The sequence below is a fragment of the Limulus polyphemus genome, unplaced genomic scaffold (assembly GCF_000517525.1).
Source record: "Limulus polyphemus unplaced genomic scaffold, Limulus_polyphemus-2.1.2 Scaffold5053, whole genome shotgun sequence".
NCBI classification, from domain to species: domain Eukaryota; kingdom Metazoa; phylum Arthropoda; class Merostomata; order Xiphosura; family Limulidae; genus Limulus; species Limulus polyphemus.
The window spans coordinates 12732-30490 of NW_013670663.1; the positions used below are offsets into that span (position 1 = coordinate 12732).

The window sequence follows — 17759 nt, forward strand, 5'->3', positions numbered from 1 at the left end:
CTCTTTTGGTGCTCTTGTGTTGCTGCCATCAAGTCTGCTATGCTGTAGTTTGATTTGCCGCTTCTCGTTTCCATTTTTTTTTCTCTGACACCAATTTGTTACGTCTCCGTTCGTTAGTTAATTTTCCGCAACTTCGTTCCTACGAAACTTTAGCGACACAAGTCCTTTCTTAAATAAAACTGGTTTATTCTTTCCGAATACAACTTTACGATACACTTAATTTCAACAGTCGGGCTATAATTCTCAACGAATGTCTCACGTGCTCGAGTTCAATTACATACTCTCTGACTGCAGTTCAATTACTCACTACTACACTGTTTCGTCACGTTGTGACCATCTTATATATACCAGACTACCCCCCCCCCCAATCTAGTAATCTCCCGACAATTCACGAAGGTTCGAGAAAGAAGTGGCGTGATACTAGTCACGTGATCTCGCTGACGCAACACATGCTTCTCCTGTTTGAAAAAGACGTTGATTCCATAACAACTGTTTGTTCATTGATAAAGCACAAACTACATACTGGGTTACTCGGTTTTTAACTTTACAAGCCTTCAGATTATTGTTCTGCTACTGGGAGGCGACAACTGTTAATGTAATATTTCTCCATATAAGAGACTTTGAGAACTCTATGAATTGGAAATCAGCGAAAATGATAAAGAAAATCGAAATATCTCGTAAAACGAAGAATTGTTAAAGGATTTATTATTAAACAAACTTTAACACTTCTTAAAGGGCACTTGAAGCTGAACTGCTATAGCAACCACGTGTGTCCTCAAGGGAATTTCACAATCTGGTATAGGTATCACCCAAGCTCTGAGTATGGGCAAATTTCCTCTCAGAAAACTTTGTAGGACATGCCCATATAGCTAATATAAAGGGTATTGTGTATTTTTCACTAGAAATGCTATATGTGTATATACGTAATTACCAACTTATAATAGAAAATTTTATTTAAACTTTTAAGATCAAACCATCAGTATACTTTTTGGTTTATTATTCTATACTACCCAAATCGTTATAAATATGTTTCTATTTCGTACTTTAATAGATATTTATAGCATATTCCAGAATAAACAGATATAAGTCACGTGTTGGCTATACGCATTTTGAGATATATACCAAAGGGTCACCTTCTGCTCGTCACCACACGATGCCTTGTGATACTCGTACTTTGCTCTCTGTTATTCATTCGCCAAGTAGCTATGACGTCAATTTTGCCCGGAAAAATAGCGCATTCTGATTGGAGAATAAGAAAGTGTTTTGGTTCTTGTTGTTAAATTCCCATGCTAAACCAGAGGTGTTTGTAAACAAACAGAAAGTTACGGGCTGTTGAGAGAGCTTAAGCATAGAACTTAGAAGTTAGAGCATTGTATTGGTCACTGTGTTTCAAGCGTGGTTTTTTAAAACTGATAAATTTCCCCAAATTTAGCAAGTAAAATTTTTATAGGATACAATACTTTTTTTTTAACTAAAAGAGGAGATAAGAGCCTAGGTTAAGGCTAGGCTGAGTATATATAAGTAAATAATTTGTGCTTTCAGTTTCACGCTGCATATAGTTTATTACAGTATCAAACAGTATTTTTTAAACCACTTTGATTGTTTAGAAAGCAGTCCAGGTTTAGAGTTTGTTAGAGCTAGAGTTGCAGTAAGATCGCTAAAACTAATTACAACAACACCTAAAAGTTAATGAAGAGGATGGTTTCAAAAGCTCAAATAGGATTCTACTTCCATTGGGCAGACAACTTTGGTATCAGTTACTGCAGCAAATTTATTTATGAAAAGGTAAGGCTTATGTTGATGTTTTGGAGACAGAGTTGTAACTGTAAGAGGAAAATAATTGTAATTTACACAAAACTGAGCTAGTCAGTTACTATTTTTTAACTAAGTGAGCATTTTTATATTAAAGAAAGGAAAAATTGTGCTACATTATGTTTACTCAGATTTTTCTTATGAGATGATTTTCTTTTCTGACATTGAAAGTCTAACCTTTGTTTTTTATAGCGTTCTGTTTCGTAGGGCATTAGCCTGAAGAATAGGTTAAGTAATACTATTAATAGTAACACATAAAGTTAGGCTATTCAAAAGTAATTGAATCAGTTTTGTATATGTAGTAAGGTCTCCTAAGTATAAAGGAAGGAGTAGTAAGTAGTGAATAGTTAATACTTGTGAAACAATTAATAATTTAGATAATAAATTATCTCCTACTCTCTACCCCCCTTCCTTTTTGTTTTGGGTGATACCCAAAACACACAGTTTTTAAAATTTTTAGGTTTCTTTTTTTTTAACACAAGCTTAGGACTCTTGAAGAGACAAAAATAGATAAATAAAATAGAGATATCAGTATCCATTTTATATTACTTGTATATAACCTGTGTGACTGAAAACCTATGAGGTTTGACTTTTTTTTTTTTAAGACTGGATTTTACAATTTGGTGGAAAACGAAAAAACAAAAAAACATTTTCATGCAATGAATATATTTCATACAAACTTTACTAAGTTTTGTTCAAAGAGTGTGCTACTTTTTCTGCTGTTTGTAAATATTATTATTAATATCTTGGAATTTATTTAAGGGTAGATCATAAGGAGACCATGGGGTATTATCTTTTCATGTTTCCATTCATTTAAAAGTTTTATGACATTTACTATCACTTGTAAACCTTAGTGAATGTAAATCATGTAACTAGCATATGAAAGTAAGTTTAAAATAATGATTTTTAAATTACTCTCTGGTAATTAAATTATTATTTTTAATACAAACTACAAAATAAATAGTTGCACAAAATTACATGAAATAATTGGTACTGCTTTGATGGTACATTTATGTATAATTTATGTTCTTAAAATATACAGATAAAAAGACAGAGTAACTTGTTGAATACTTTCTAAACAAGTATCTTTGTGTAAAACAAAAGTGATAAAGATATGTGGCTCGATGATAGGTTTTTCTATTCCATAATTTAAGGTGGGAGAAAAAAGTTTAAAAGTTTCTTACATAGAATGTTAGTCCTCACACACACATATGTGGTTTTCTTAGTTGTATACTTAGAAAGATGACTTTATCTATTTACATTAGAACTTAAACTTGTTGTAAGAAATGCAGTGACAAATAACCACATCCATACAATCATTTATAAGATACGTGTATAACAAACATATCAAACTACTTATCTACATGATACTTGCATGTGTAACAAACGTGTCAAACTACTTATCTACATGATACTTGCATGTGTAACAAACATATGAAACTTCTTATCTATACAGCACTTGCATGTATAACAAACATATCAAACTACTTATCTACATGATACTTGCATGTGTAACAGATGTGTCAAACTACTTATCTACATGATACTTGCATGTGTAACAAACATATCAAACTACTTATCCATACAGCACTTGCATGTGTAACAACGTATCAAACTACTTATCAATACAGCACTTGCATGTGTAACAAACATATCAAACTACTTATCCATACAGTATTTGCATGTGTAACAAATATATCAAATTACTTATACACATAATACTTGCATGTGTAACAAATAAATAGATCAAACTACTTATATACACGATACTTACATATATATATTTGAGCTTGGTAAAGATGTTTTAATTGCATCAGAAATGGATCAAATTATGCAATTCTATTTAAACACATATGTTTTGTCTAAGTTGTCCTGTGTATGTGATACTTTAGCTAGGGTTTGAATATTGTTTTTGTTATGTCAGTTAGTCACATTTAATATATATTTGTTTGTTTTGTAAATCAACCTTAAACAATTTAAGTACACAAAACCAAGCAAAGAAAACAGTTTTGGAGGATAAAAAGACTGTTATACATGTGCATGTTGTAATGAACAAGTTGAAGGACTATCTGGGTGAGTTTAAAGTCCTGGTAGATCTGCTGGGGGCCTAGGTTCAAGGTTGATGTACACTGTAAAAGTTACTGTGGATATGGTTGTTGTACACTTTAAAGGTTACTGTGGGTATGGTTGTTGTACACTGTAAAGGTTACTGTGGATATGGTTGTTGTACACTTTAAAGGTTACTGTGGATATAGTTGTTGTACACTTTAAAGGTTACTGTGGGTATGGTTGTTGTACACATTAAAGGTTACAGTGGGTATGGTTGTTGTACACTGTAAAGGTTACTGTGGTTATGGTTGTTGTACACTTTAAAGGATACTGTGGGTATGGTTGTTGTACACTTTAAGGTTACTGTGTATATGGTTGTTGTACACTGTAAAGGTTACTGTGGATATGGTTGTTGTACACTTTAAAGGTTACTGTGTATATGGTTGTTGTACACATTAAAGGTTACAGTGGGTATGGTTGTTGTACACTGTAAAGGTTACTGTGGTTATGTTTGTTGTACACTTTAAAGGATACTGTGGGTATGGTTGTTGTACACTTTAAGGTTACTGTGTATATGGTTGTTGTACACATTAAAGGTTACAGTGGGTATGGTTGTTGTACACTTTGAAGGTTACTGTGGATATAGTTGTTGTACACTTTAAAGGTTACCGTGGATATAGTTGTTGTACACTTTGAAGGTTACTGTGGGTATGGTTAGTGTGTTCTTCTTTCAGCTAACAGTAAATAAGTCCTTTTTTCTGTTAATAGATTACCAGTTTCAGTGAAGTCTAGTATCATGTATCTAGTTATCATCTATCGGTCATGGAATTGTACAAGAAAGTATATTTTTATGTTAGCCATTGTACAACTAGTGAGGTATTTCCATTTGTATAACATAGGCCTATAAATTACCATAATGTACAAGTGAAGGTAGCTTGTAGAAATGTTAAGAAAGTAGCACACTAATTTGTTATCATTACATGGACTGTACTTTATCTTAATTTTACTAATAATTTTAAAATCCACTCCAACAAAAGAATAATGTCATGTCAGTTCTGTAGACAAATGTATGTCACAAATGATGACTGATGCAATATAAGTTATTCGTATCTCAAGAACTAAAAATTATCCACAGCTTATCAAGCCTGTCTATGCTCGTTATTATGTAAATGGGAAATATTGTAACATATAATAATGAACCTACATCATAGTTGAATTTTAAGAAGTTTGTCAATGCTGTGGGGACACTTTAAGTTATAGAAAGGTCATTGACCAGTTTTGATTGTCATGTTCTTGATTTTGGCCAGAGGTCAAAGTACAATAGAGTTAAGTATAAACGAAAGATGTTTTGAATAAAGATCAGTGGTTAAACTTCTTTGTTAAATGTCAGTGGTCAAGAATACAGTAGAAATGAGTCTATGGGATATTGGATGATTCACCAGTGTTTAGTATCAATTTGTAGAAAAATATCAAACACTAAAACAATTACATGTGAAATATTTATTTTACACACTTTGTTTTGGCTAAAAAAACATTATTTTTGTGGATATCAATTGTAAAGCATTTGTGTTTGTAGTTGGGTGGTGTTTCACACTGAAAACACATCATGTACTAAAGAAAAGAACTGGATGTGACCTAAAAATCTGTCACATACATCCACTAACATTAGAAGTAGATTGAGGCAGATATTTCTGTTGCCATCTGCAAAGGGTTAAACTTAACTTTATGATGTTTAACTACATAGAATTTATAAAACATTTCATCGTAAGGTAAATAAATTGGTATCACGTGGAGGTGAAAATAAAATAATCTTCTTTTCATCCTTCTAGTTTCTACTCCTAGAAGGTTATTTCATCCAGTTTTCGATGTACAAGAAGATGGCAGCTTGAAAAGCTAAATAAACATTAGTAAGTATTAGTTATTTATGTGAAAGCTTACACAGTTTATGAATAAAATATTTGATGAGTTGGAAGTTAGCTTAAGCTGTGTCATTGTTGCGGTGATCTAAACCCTAAAATTATTGATGAAGTCCATATGCTTGTAGGCCCATAAAGTTTTTGGTATAGAAAACATACAAGCCACACTAAAAATGTAAACAAACTTGTTATCACTATTGCAATTAATATCTAATTACTGAACTGTGTGTATTTACAAAGAAAACGAGTTATTTAACACAACTTATTTTGGTCAGTACTTCAACAGAAAATTACTTGATATTGTTATGTCTCTGTTCATTTGTTAATTTCCCATAAAGTTTCTTCCTGAAGAACTTCAGTGATACAAGTCCTTTCTTAAATAAAACTAGTTCATTCTTTCTCAATACAACTTTGCAATACACAGAATTTCCACAGTCACTTCAACTTAAACACACGCTATAATTCATAACGATTCATGCACTTTACTTACGACTTGTCTCAATTATTTGTCTCTATCTCTTCAATCTGCAATTATTCTCATTCCGATCCATTGTCTCGCTTTGTCTGGCATACTTATATACAAGAATAGAGGGTGCTTAGAAAAGACTAGAGTGGCCACGAACAGACATGATCCTTCTAGATTCTCATGACGTGTTACTAGCATCACGTGACTTCTGCTGTCGTAACAATATGATGCACTAATGGTGAATACTATAGAAATAAGTCATGATGTTAGAAAAACACATAGGTTCATAAAGTCTTGACAGAAATGAATAAAAATCATTTAACAGAGCACTTTCATGTAGTAGCAGGTGACAAGTAGTACAGTTAACCAGTCTCTGTATTGTCATGTAGTAGCAGGTGACAAGTAATACAGTTAACCCGTCTCTGTATTGTCATGTAGTACCAGGTGACAAGTAGTATAGTTAACCAGTTATGTATTGTCATGTAGTAGCAGGTCACAAGTAGAATAGTTAACCAGTGTATGGATTGTCATGTAGTAGAAGATGACAAGTAGTATAGTTAACCAGTCTCTGTATATTCATGTAGTAGCATGTGACAAGTAGTATAGTTAACCAGTCTCGGTATTGTCATGTAGTAGCAGGTGACAAGTAGTATAGTTAACCAGTTTATGTATTGTCATGTAGTAGCAGGTGACAAGTAGTATAGTTAACCAGTTTATGTATTGTCATGAGTAGCAGGTGACAAGTAGTACAGTTAACCAGTCTCTGTATTGTCATGTAGTAAAAGGTGACAACTAGTATAGTTAACCAGTCTCTGTATATTCATGTAGCAGCAGGTTACAAGTAGTATAGTTAACCAGTGTATATATATTGTCATGTAGTAGCAGGTGACAAGTAGTATAGTTAACCAGTGTATGTATTGTCATGTAGTAACAGGTGACAAGTAGTATAGTTAACCAGTCTCTGTATATTCATGTAGTAGCAGGTGACAACTAGTATAGTTAACCAGTGTATGTATTGTCGTGTAGTAGCAAGTGACAAGTAGTATAGTTAACCAGTGTATGGATTGTCATGTAGTAGCCGGTGACAAGTAATATAGTTAACAAGTGTATGGATTGTCATGTAGTAGAAGGTGACAAGTAGTATAGTTAACCAGTGCATGGAATGTCATGTAGTAGCAGTTGACAAGTAGCATAATTAACCAGTGTATGTATTGCCATGTAGTAATGGTGACAAATAGTATAGTTGACCAGTATATGTATTGTCATTTAGTAGCAGGTGACAAGTAGTATAGTTCACTGTATTGTTATTTAGTAGCAGGGGACAAGTAGTATAGTTAACCAGTGTATGTATATTCATGTAGTAGAAGGTGATAAGTAGTATAGTTAACCAGTCTCTGTGTATTCATGTAGTAGCAGGTGACTAGTAGTATAGTTCACCATTGTATGTATTGTCATATAGTAGCAGGTGACAAGTAATATAGTTAACGAGTTGGGTATGGATTGTCATGTAGTAGCAGGTGACAAGTAGTATAGTTCACCAGTGTATGTATTGTCATGCTATACTACTTGTCACCTGCTACTAAATACATACACTGGTTAACTTGTCACCTGCTACTACAAGAAAATACATACCCTGGTTAATTATACTACTTGTCACCTGCTACTACATGACAATACATACAATGGTGAACTATACTACTAGTCACCTGCTACTACATGAATACACAGAGACTGGTTAACTATACTACTTGTCACCTGCTACTACATGACTAGTATAGTTAACCAGTTTATGTATTGTCATGTAGTAGCAGGTGACAAGTAGTATATTTATCCAGTGTATGGATTGTCATGTAGTACCAGGTGACAAGTGGTAGAGTTAACTAGTCTATGGTGTTCTTTTATATAGTATAGGTAACCAGTCTTTGGTATTCTGTTATATAGTATAGGTAACCACTCTCTGGTGCTCTATTGTATAGTCTAGGTAACCAATTTCTGGAGTTCTGTTGTATAGTATAGGTAACCAGTGACTTGTGTTCTATTATATAATATAGGTAAACAGTCTCTGGTGTTCTATTATATAGTATAGGTAAGCAGTCTCTTGTGCTGTATTGTATAGTCTAGGTAACTAATCTCTGGTGTTCTATTATATAGTCTAGGTAACTAATCTCTGGTGTTCTATTATATAGTCTAGGTAACTACTCTCTGGTGTTCTATTATATAGTATAGGTAACCAGTCTCTTTTGTTCTATTATATATTATAGGTAACCAGTCTCTGGAGTTCTATTATATAGTATAGGTAACCAGTCTTTTGCGTTCTATTATATCTTATAGGTAACCAGTTGTTGGTGTTCTATTACATAGTATAGGTAACCAGTTATGCAGTATAGGTAACTAGATCTGGTGTTATATTATATAGCAGGTAACCAGTTATATAGTAATGGTAACTGGTCTCTAGTGTTCTATTATAAAGTATTGGTAAGTAGTCTGTGGTGTTCTATTATACAGTATGGGTAACCAGTCTCTGGTGTTCTATTGTATAGTATAGGTAACCAGTCTGTGGTGTTCTATTATATAGTATAGGTAACCAGTTATATAGTATAGGCAACTAGTCTCTGGTGTTCTATTATATAATATAGGTAACTAGTCTCTTGTGTGCTATTGTATAGTATATATAACTAGTCTGTAATGTTCTATTATATAGTATAGGTAACCAATCTCTAGTGTTTTATTATATAGTATAGGTAACCAGTCTCTTGTGTTTCATTGTATAGTATAGGTAACTAGTCTCTGGTGTTCTATTATATAGTAGAGGTAACCAATCTTTAGTGTTCTATTATAAAGTATAGGTAATCAGTCTGTTGTGTTCTATTGTATAGTATAGGTAAGTAGTCTCTAGTGTTCTATTATATAGTATAGATAAGCAGTTTCTGGTGTTCTATTATATAGTATAGGTAACTAGTGTTTTGTGTTCTATTGTATGGTATAGGTAACTAGTCTCTGGTGTTCTATTGTATAGTATATATAACTAGTCTGTAAGGTTTTATTATATAGTATAGGTAACTAGTCTCTGGTGTTCTATTATATAATATAGGTAAATAGTTTCGGGTGTTCTATTGTATAGTATAGGTAACTAGTCTCTGGTGTTCTATTATATAGTATAGGTAACCAGTCTCTGGCATTCTTTTATGTAGTATAGGTAATCAGTTGCTGGTGCTGTATTATATAATCTATAAGAATAATTATTTGGAAATTAATACTTGTAATATATGTTGTTGCAAATTCTATTTACTAGGATGTGGTAAAGTAAAATTGATATTTTAATTATGATTCATGAAGAAAGTTTGTTACTTGTGAGGTTCATAGTACCACTTTATAGGTGTAGTAATGGTGTTTTTTATTGATCTAAGTAGACTGAATTTTATACATGTGGAAATCTTGAAATGTATATCATGTATCAACTGTTTTGCCAGTGCTCTGATTTTTCTCATATCTTACAATTTATGAAGAGTCTCACCAGAGATTTTTAATTTTAAGTCTGTGATTGTTATTGTAAATCTTTATCTTTGTTCACCCTATGATAACATTAATATTATCTACAATCCATTGTCAGAGACTTGAATGGTTAGTGAAAGTTTGTTAATAAACAGAAATGAAGGTTGTCATGATAGTGGAACAGTAAATATTTTTGTTGTGTAAAATCTGAGAGAACTGAGTGATATGAATTGAATTATACAAGTACCTTGCAGACCTACTTGTCCTGTTTAAAGATAATTTTTGTGCTGACTTGTAGTGTAGTTTTTATCTATCTTTTTGATAATCAGGATGATAGCTTTCTTTGTTACTTGTGTTTTTAATCCCTTCATTAGAGTCAACAGAAGGCATGAAACAAATACCTTCTCCCTCCCCCAATGCTTGCAGTGACAATTCTTCAGAATTTTGCTCTTAATTGTAACAGTCATTGACCCCAAATCAATGCATGGTGAATTTGAAAGGAAGTAAAATATTTGAAACAAACTGACTTTTCTCAATCTTGTGTCCATTTTTTAATTTCAAACCGGATTGTGTTAGTTATTTTATTTTATGATTATATAACATTCGTGTGGGTGGAAACAATTCATAATAGAGATTCACATGCAAACATTCAGTCCATCCTTGTATGGAGAGGAATATTGTTTCTGATATAAGACTAGCATAAAATATTCATGTTCAGCTGTGAGTTTTAAAGTCCTTCTATACTGACAAAGCTCCTCCATTATCCTCAGTTACTTCTGTAACTACCCCAGAAAGGTTCTGTACCCAAGAACAAACCTGTTCATGGTACCTGAGCACAGGTGCCAAGTTTTGTCCAATTAGCTTGTGAGTGGGGGTACAGAATGTTTCAAACATGACACCCTTAGAATTCCAGGACCAGGAACACAAAATCAGTTATTATATTTGGGTTCAGCAGCCCTGAAAACCTACTCTACACCCTATCATGTCTGGGTGACTTTCCAGGTACACATAGCCCACCTTAGTATGGGGTACTAACATAGATAAGGAAACTCCCAGGTACACAGAGCCCACCTTAGTAGGGGGTACTAACATAGATAAGAAAACTCCCAGGTACACATAGCCCACCTTAGTAGGGGGTACTAACATAGACAAGGAAACTCCCAGGCCACACATAGCCCACCTTAGTAGGGGGTACTAACATAGATAAGAAAACTCCCAGGCCACACTGAGCCTGCCTGACAAGTTTGGTTCTGCTAGCTCCAAAACTATGGGAGGAGTTCGTGGACAAATAAATTTATGAAAACAATTGATATTTTGAAGTCTGTTATAATTATTCATATTGATATTAACTATGTTTTTCACTTGTAATTTATATTTTAAGTAGCTGATACATCACGTTAAGGTCAAGTTAGTCCTAACATATGCAAGAATATTAATGAACGAGACTCATTGCGAACTATCTAGAACAAGGATTGGATTATAAAAACGGGTGAGCCAGTCAATTGGCTAAATACGTTTGCAATGAAACAATGAAGCATCAATAAAATAGAAAGCTGTTTTGTAGCAGCTAGAGTGAATCAGTCAGTGTGTTTACGTTTTTGGTGTCTGTTAAGTATCGCGCATATTGAGTTACTTTGTGCAAGTAACTTGACTTTTATGTTATCGTCGTGCAGTCAGCGTGGCTCTTAAAGTTGGCCTGCAACAAGTTACAAAGTGAAGAAGTTTGTAATAAAACTATTTTCTTATTTCTACTTACACTGGACATTTTCACCAGACATTTTGAAATAACATTTACCAGTAAATTACCTTGACAGTTTACCATAATCAGGGCTGTTGATGACAACGATCATAGTTGTACATAAAAGTGACACGTTGGGCGTGAAGAACAATTTACTTGTGTATCTTAACTTAAGGCTACACAATGGAATATCTGTTGAATTTAGCGCTATAAGACCTTATCACCCAGTCGCCTGGAGGAATGGGGGGGGGGAGTGAAGTATACAAACACGTTTAACAATACAGCTGATGAATGAAAGTTATTATCAGTTAATACCAGGAAATTAATAAATAGAGAGAATTAAATATAAAAATAGAAAGAGGGTGAGTTCAAGCAAGGTTTGACAAAACATAAAAAAAACCATAAAGACTTTGATAAGTTAATCATGAGATAATGAATGTTAAAATAAGTTTGTGAGAAGAGAGAATTCAAAACTAGAAGCTGGTGAAAATCTGGTAGGTGATAAACCATTCTAAAATCAAGTAGAAGACATCAGCAGTGGAAGATAGAATTAAACTTAATTGTTTGAAAACTCCCTTTTATTTCACGAGCCTATTTGAAAGTAAGTACTTTCCAGCTGATATTATGTGGTTTATCAGCTGCACGTTCTGCTACTTGAGAACATTCGATTGGTCCTGATGTCAAAGTCCTCCTGTGTTCACTTATTCCTCTTGTTTCACCCACGTGAACAATCTAAACGTTGTTAATGGAATAAACAACCCCAGGGTAATGGGGTCTTTAACACGTGGAAGCAAGCTGTAAAGATTATGTGGGATTAGAAAACTAGTTTAATGTTTACTCACTTATGATATCCAGACCACGTATCTTATATTTACTGTGTGTGTCTAGACGTGTTTCCTTTCACAGCTTAGTTTATTCGATATTAGTGTTTACAGAAGCCTGACTTAAGATATGCTTGTTGCTTTCAGTACGAAGTTACATCGAAAAGCTCTTGTATTTAGTGTATATTAAGCTCTTGTATTTAGTGTATATTAAGCTCTTGTATTCAGTGTGTGTATTAAGCTCTTGTATTCAGTGTATATTAAACTCTTGTATTCTGTGTATATTAAGCTGTTGTATTTAGTGTATTAAGCTCTTGTATTCAGTGTGTATTAAGTTATTGAATTTAGTGTGTATTAAGCTCTTGTATTCAGTGTGTGTATTAAGCTCTTGTATAATATTAAGCTCTTGTATTCAGTGTGTGTATTAAGTTCTTGTATTCAGTGTGTATTAAGTTCTTGTATTCAGTGTGTGTATTAAGCTCTTGTATTCAGTGTATATTAAACTCTTGTATGTAGTGTGTATTAAGCTCTTGTATTCAGTGTGTATTAAGTTATTGCATTTAGTGTGTATTAAGCTCATGTATTTAGTGTGTATTAAGCTCTTGTATTAAGTGTGTATTAAGTTATTGTATTTAGTGTGTATTAAGTTCTGGTATTCAGTGTGTATTAAGTTCTTGTATTCAGTGTGTATTAAGTTCTTGTATTCAGTGTGTATTAAGTTCTTGTATTCAGAGTGTATTAAGTTCTTGTATTCAGTGTGTATTAAGTTCTTGTATTCTGTGTATATTAAGCTGTTGTATGTAGTGTGTATTAAGCTCTTGTATTTAGTGTGTATTAAGTTATTGCATTTAGTGTGTATTAAGCTCTTGTATTTAGTGTGTATTAAGTTATTGTACTTAGTGTGTATTAAGCTCTTGTATTCAGTGTGTATTAAGTTATTGTATTTAGTGTATATTAAGTCCTTGTATTCAGTGTGTATTAAGTTATTGTATTTAGTGTGTATTAAGCTCTTGTATTCCGTGTGTATTAAGTTATTGTATTCAGTGTGCATTAAGTTCTTGTATTTACTGTGTATTAAGCTCTTGTATTTAGTGTGTATTAAATCTTCCGAAGTCTCATAGTAAATTATTACACTGAAATTTAGAATTACAAAATGTTATTTTTACTTTTAAATCTTTGTGAGGTCGAAATATCATGTTTTGGCTTAAAAATAAAGAAGTTTGTAGCCATTTAAATCATAAATCTTTCTTTTGTTATAAGTTTCAGTTTATTTTTGTAATACCAACGTGAATATCACATTACTGTAGTGCCCGCTTGATTTACTTCTGTTGTTTTATACTTTAGCTTGTGTTCTGTGTCCAGCACAGAGTTAAAATCATGTTTTATTTAAAAATGCCCTAAGACCCCATAGCAACTGGTTTATTGCTTATTCTGGATTGTAGCACTGCAACTTCTGGCGGTGGTTCACTCCTATTTAGGATGTATTGTATGTTCGGGCCCTTCTATTTTTGTAGGTTGAAAAACCACAAGAAGCGAGACCCATTTTTTTTTTTTTACTATTTATTTCGTACCAAGCAAGCTTTATTATGTGAAGAAATAACTTTTTTAAAGCAAAACTGTTGGGGTGGGGTAGAGGAAAGAGAAAATAGTGATTAAGTTAGGAACGAATTCCTTTCCATTTTGATATATAAAACGTGTACACTGCTATTTTGTGAGTTTCGCAACAACTGTTTATTTGAGCTACTCAGTGTTTTTTTGTTTTGCTGTATATTATCAGTAAATTTTGTTTATATATTATCAGTAAAGTTTGTTTATATATAATCAGTAAAGTTTGTTTATATATAATCAGTAAAGTTTGTTTATATATAATCAGTAAAGTTTGTTTATATGTTATCAGTAAATTTTGTTTATATATTATCAGTAAATTTTGTTTATATGTTATCAGTAAAGTTTGTTGATATATAATCAGTAAAGTTTGTTTATATATAATCAGTAAAGTTTGTTTATATATAATCAGTAAAGTTTGTTTATATGTTATCAGTAAAGTTTGTTTATATATAATCATTAAAGTTTGTTTATATGTTATCAGTAATGTTTGTTTATATGTTATCAGTAAAGTTTGTTTATATATTATCAGTAAAGTTTGTTTATATGTTATCAGTAAAGTTTGTTTATATATAATCAGTAAAGTTTGTTTATATATAATCAGTAGCTTGTTTATATATAATCAGCTTGTATTATAGTGTTTAACGTAACTTAGTTACTAGCTTGTATAATAGTATTTAACGTAACTTAGTTACTAGCTTGTATAATAGTGTTTAACGTAACTTAGTTCTAACGTTACTATCTTGTATAATAGTGTTTAACGTAATATTAGTTACTGCCACCCCAAGATGGCCTAGCAGCAAGTGGTGTTAGAACGCTAAAAATCGGGTTTCGATACCCGTGTCGTGCACAGCATAGATAATCCCTCGTATAACTTTGCGCATAACGACAATGACTCAAACTAAAGAAAAAAAAAAATGTTACTGATATTTATAAAGAGTGACTTCTATGTGATAAATAGGACACCCTATTTTCTCACTTACTGAACCTATACTATTTTCCCCGAAAGAGGGCCGATGGTAACCTAGAGTGGTGACCTGTTTTAACCATTCTTACCATTATACAATAGTTGTCTGTCAGTCAGTCGACACCAGAATGACGTCAAAATGGTCAAGCTCGTGGTTAGATAACATCGGTGATTTTTACGAGACCATACAGTAGTTTAAACAGCTGTCTAAAACAATGATTACTGTTTCTTTGTGATATAATACGCGTTTAATTCGCTTAACAAAGCTTTAGAAATATAATTAGAGACAGGTAAGAACACGAACAGTTTATATACCGTAACCAGTCATCTCTGTTAGAAAATTACAACAAGTTTAATCCGGTAAGAATCTTTTCAGCTAGTGTGACAGTTTTAATTTTTTCCTCAATTTATCATGTAAAAACACCTGTTTAACTATTGGGCCAAGAAGCTCAGTTCTAACTGGAACAGTTTTTTTCCGTTGACAGTTACTTATGTCTCTGACCACACCGGAAAAGTGAAGAAAGTATAAACTATTTATGTGTTTTCTACCTTCTTAGCTACAAGAAAATGTTTTCAACTTTTCAGTGTTGCAGGCCTATTTTTAGTATAGGACATCGTGAAGTTATTCAAGGTCGTCGCACGTTTGTTTCCTTTAGAAGAGACCAATTTAGTAAGTGTGATAGGAATAGAAGCAGTGGTGGAAAATCACGGGTTAGCTTGGGGGTATGTTTTTCTACTCTTGTTGATATGAGAGTAGTTCGTCAGTCAAGTAGATAGCGTGTGTGCCTAAAGAGAGGGAACTTTGTATATATATTATCTTTTATTAGTTTAAATTAGACCATATAGACCTTTAGTGAATACCTTGTATTTTTAATCTATAACTTCCCTAATATTATATTGTATATATATAAATAGGGTTTCATATGATATTTTGTATCCTATGAGTTTCGGTATAGAATGAAAAGTTTATTGGACAGTGACAAAAAATAGATATGGAGCTACCTCTACTTTTAAGCATTTAAGCGGAAGTTAGACAAACAACAACAAACATGTTGTTAACTTGAAGTTATAGATACACTATTCTTGGGTGCACCATGACAGTGATTTTCTTGTTTTTTTATTTTGTTGTTAAACACAAAGCTGTACAATATGCTATATGTGCTTTGCCCGTCACCGGATTGTAAATTCGATTTTTAGCGTCGTGAACTTGAAGACTTACTACTGAGCTACGGGAGGGGGGACTAGACAGACAGAGGAACTGTTCTTTATATAGATATATAGACAAAACAAGAAACATTTTCCATAAAAACACAAAAACACATGCGTAACTGAAAATACACGCAACTTATGGAATGAAGTCTTTAGAAAATTAAACTCTATTAAATGGAATACTTTATATTTTGTTTTTCACAGTGATTTACATAATTAGTCGAAATAAAATCATTATAACTACTGAGCCACTGGAGGGGAGAGGCAACTTCTGAGGAGTATATTTTTTCAAGAGATACTTGCTACAACACTTGTGTTCAGCACGACTTATTTTTACTAAACAGATTATTCAAACTATCAAATGTGAATTACTTTGCTATATCAGCAGAACAGGAATAAAAACTTATCCTCTCTTATATATTACCCCAGAATGATTAGGATAATGTGTCCATACGTTCCGTTTATATATATACCGTTAGCAATGTATAATGTAGGTGTCGGTTCTATGAGACGTCCAGCGAATAACTGCCTTTTTCTTTGAGTTACCTTACTGTGAAATACACGCTGCTAATACAGGTCTTTGATGACGCTGGGAATTAGGGGCGCTGTTCTTAGGATTTGTTTTTTAAAACACTGTGTATAATTTTAAGTGAGTATATGTTTTCGTGGTATTCATTTCAGTAATTATCTGTTATATGTGGTCCCCGGTCTACAACACTAAAATCCAATTCCCCGCAGTGGACAAGGCAGATAGCCAGGTGTGCCTTTGCTCTCAAACAAACGATTATATGCGTGTAGCTGTTAAAAAAATCACAAACTTTTAAAACTACTTAAAGAGACAAGACTGTGAAAGTATTCTTGAAACTCCTTTAACCCTCTCCTCCGATAAACTTGCTATTAAATTAAGCCTCTGCTTGTGCCAGACAGTTAATTTCTGACGCTCTACGTAGTTAATAGTGTTATTAGTTTTCTTTGTGACTCTGTTCCAGTACGTTGTCCTATTTCATGTGCTGGCACGCGTAGTTTTCTGACGTAAATTTGGTTAGCGTTCTTTTCACTGCAGTGTTTTCTCTTTTTCTACCCTGGATATTTTGAGTCACAACATGGAACTCGTGGCCAGATATAGGACTTGTTTTCGTATTGTATGTCGATGTCACTGGTGTTTATTTGGCGGAGTATATATTTTGCTGTATTGGAAAACACCTTTGGTCACATGATAACCGGGTTAAATAATTATTGAACTGTTTGTAAACATCACGTGACTATACATTATTAGTCATACACTCTTTTTCTGCCAATGATGTTCTCATAGAACAATAAACATTATATACAGAGAAACAATAGGGAAACTTTCATACGTGCTGAAATTGATGTAATATTTGATGTTTTTGAACAGCTGAGGTACCCGTCCTTTATCTTTATCACTTTACTTACGGCTTGACTCGATTATCTGTCTCTATCTCCCTATCTGCTATTCAATTATTTTTATATATTGTTACGTCTCCGTTTGTTAATTGATTTTCCGTAACTACGTTCCGACGAAACTTTAGCGACACAAGTCCTTAAAATAAAACTGGTTTATTCTTTCCGAATACAACTTTACGATACACTTAATTTCAATATTCGCGCTAAAACAAACACTATAACGAACGAACGTTAACTTCAACAATACCCTGTGACTGCA

The 17759-nt window shown here is 32.9% G+C and overlaps 1 protein-coding gene across 3 annotated transcripts in view; it reads left to right on the top strand.

The window, feature by feature from the left end:
* The first annotated feature begins 1312 nt into the window (after positions 1–1312).
* Positions 1313–17759, top strand: part of LOC106472058 (eukaryotic elongation factor 2 kinase-like) — a 62553-nt gene continuing 46106 nt past the window's right edge. For 2 of the 3 annotated variants that reach the window (XM_013932687.2, XM_022400669.1), the window contains exons 1-2: positions 1313–1785; positions 5691–5768. The gene's annotated coding sequence lies outside the window, so the exon portion shown is untranslated. The remainder of the gene's footprint in view (positions 1786–5690; positions 5769–17759) is intronic. The other variant, XM_022400668.1, reaches the window with a different exon arrangement.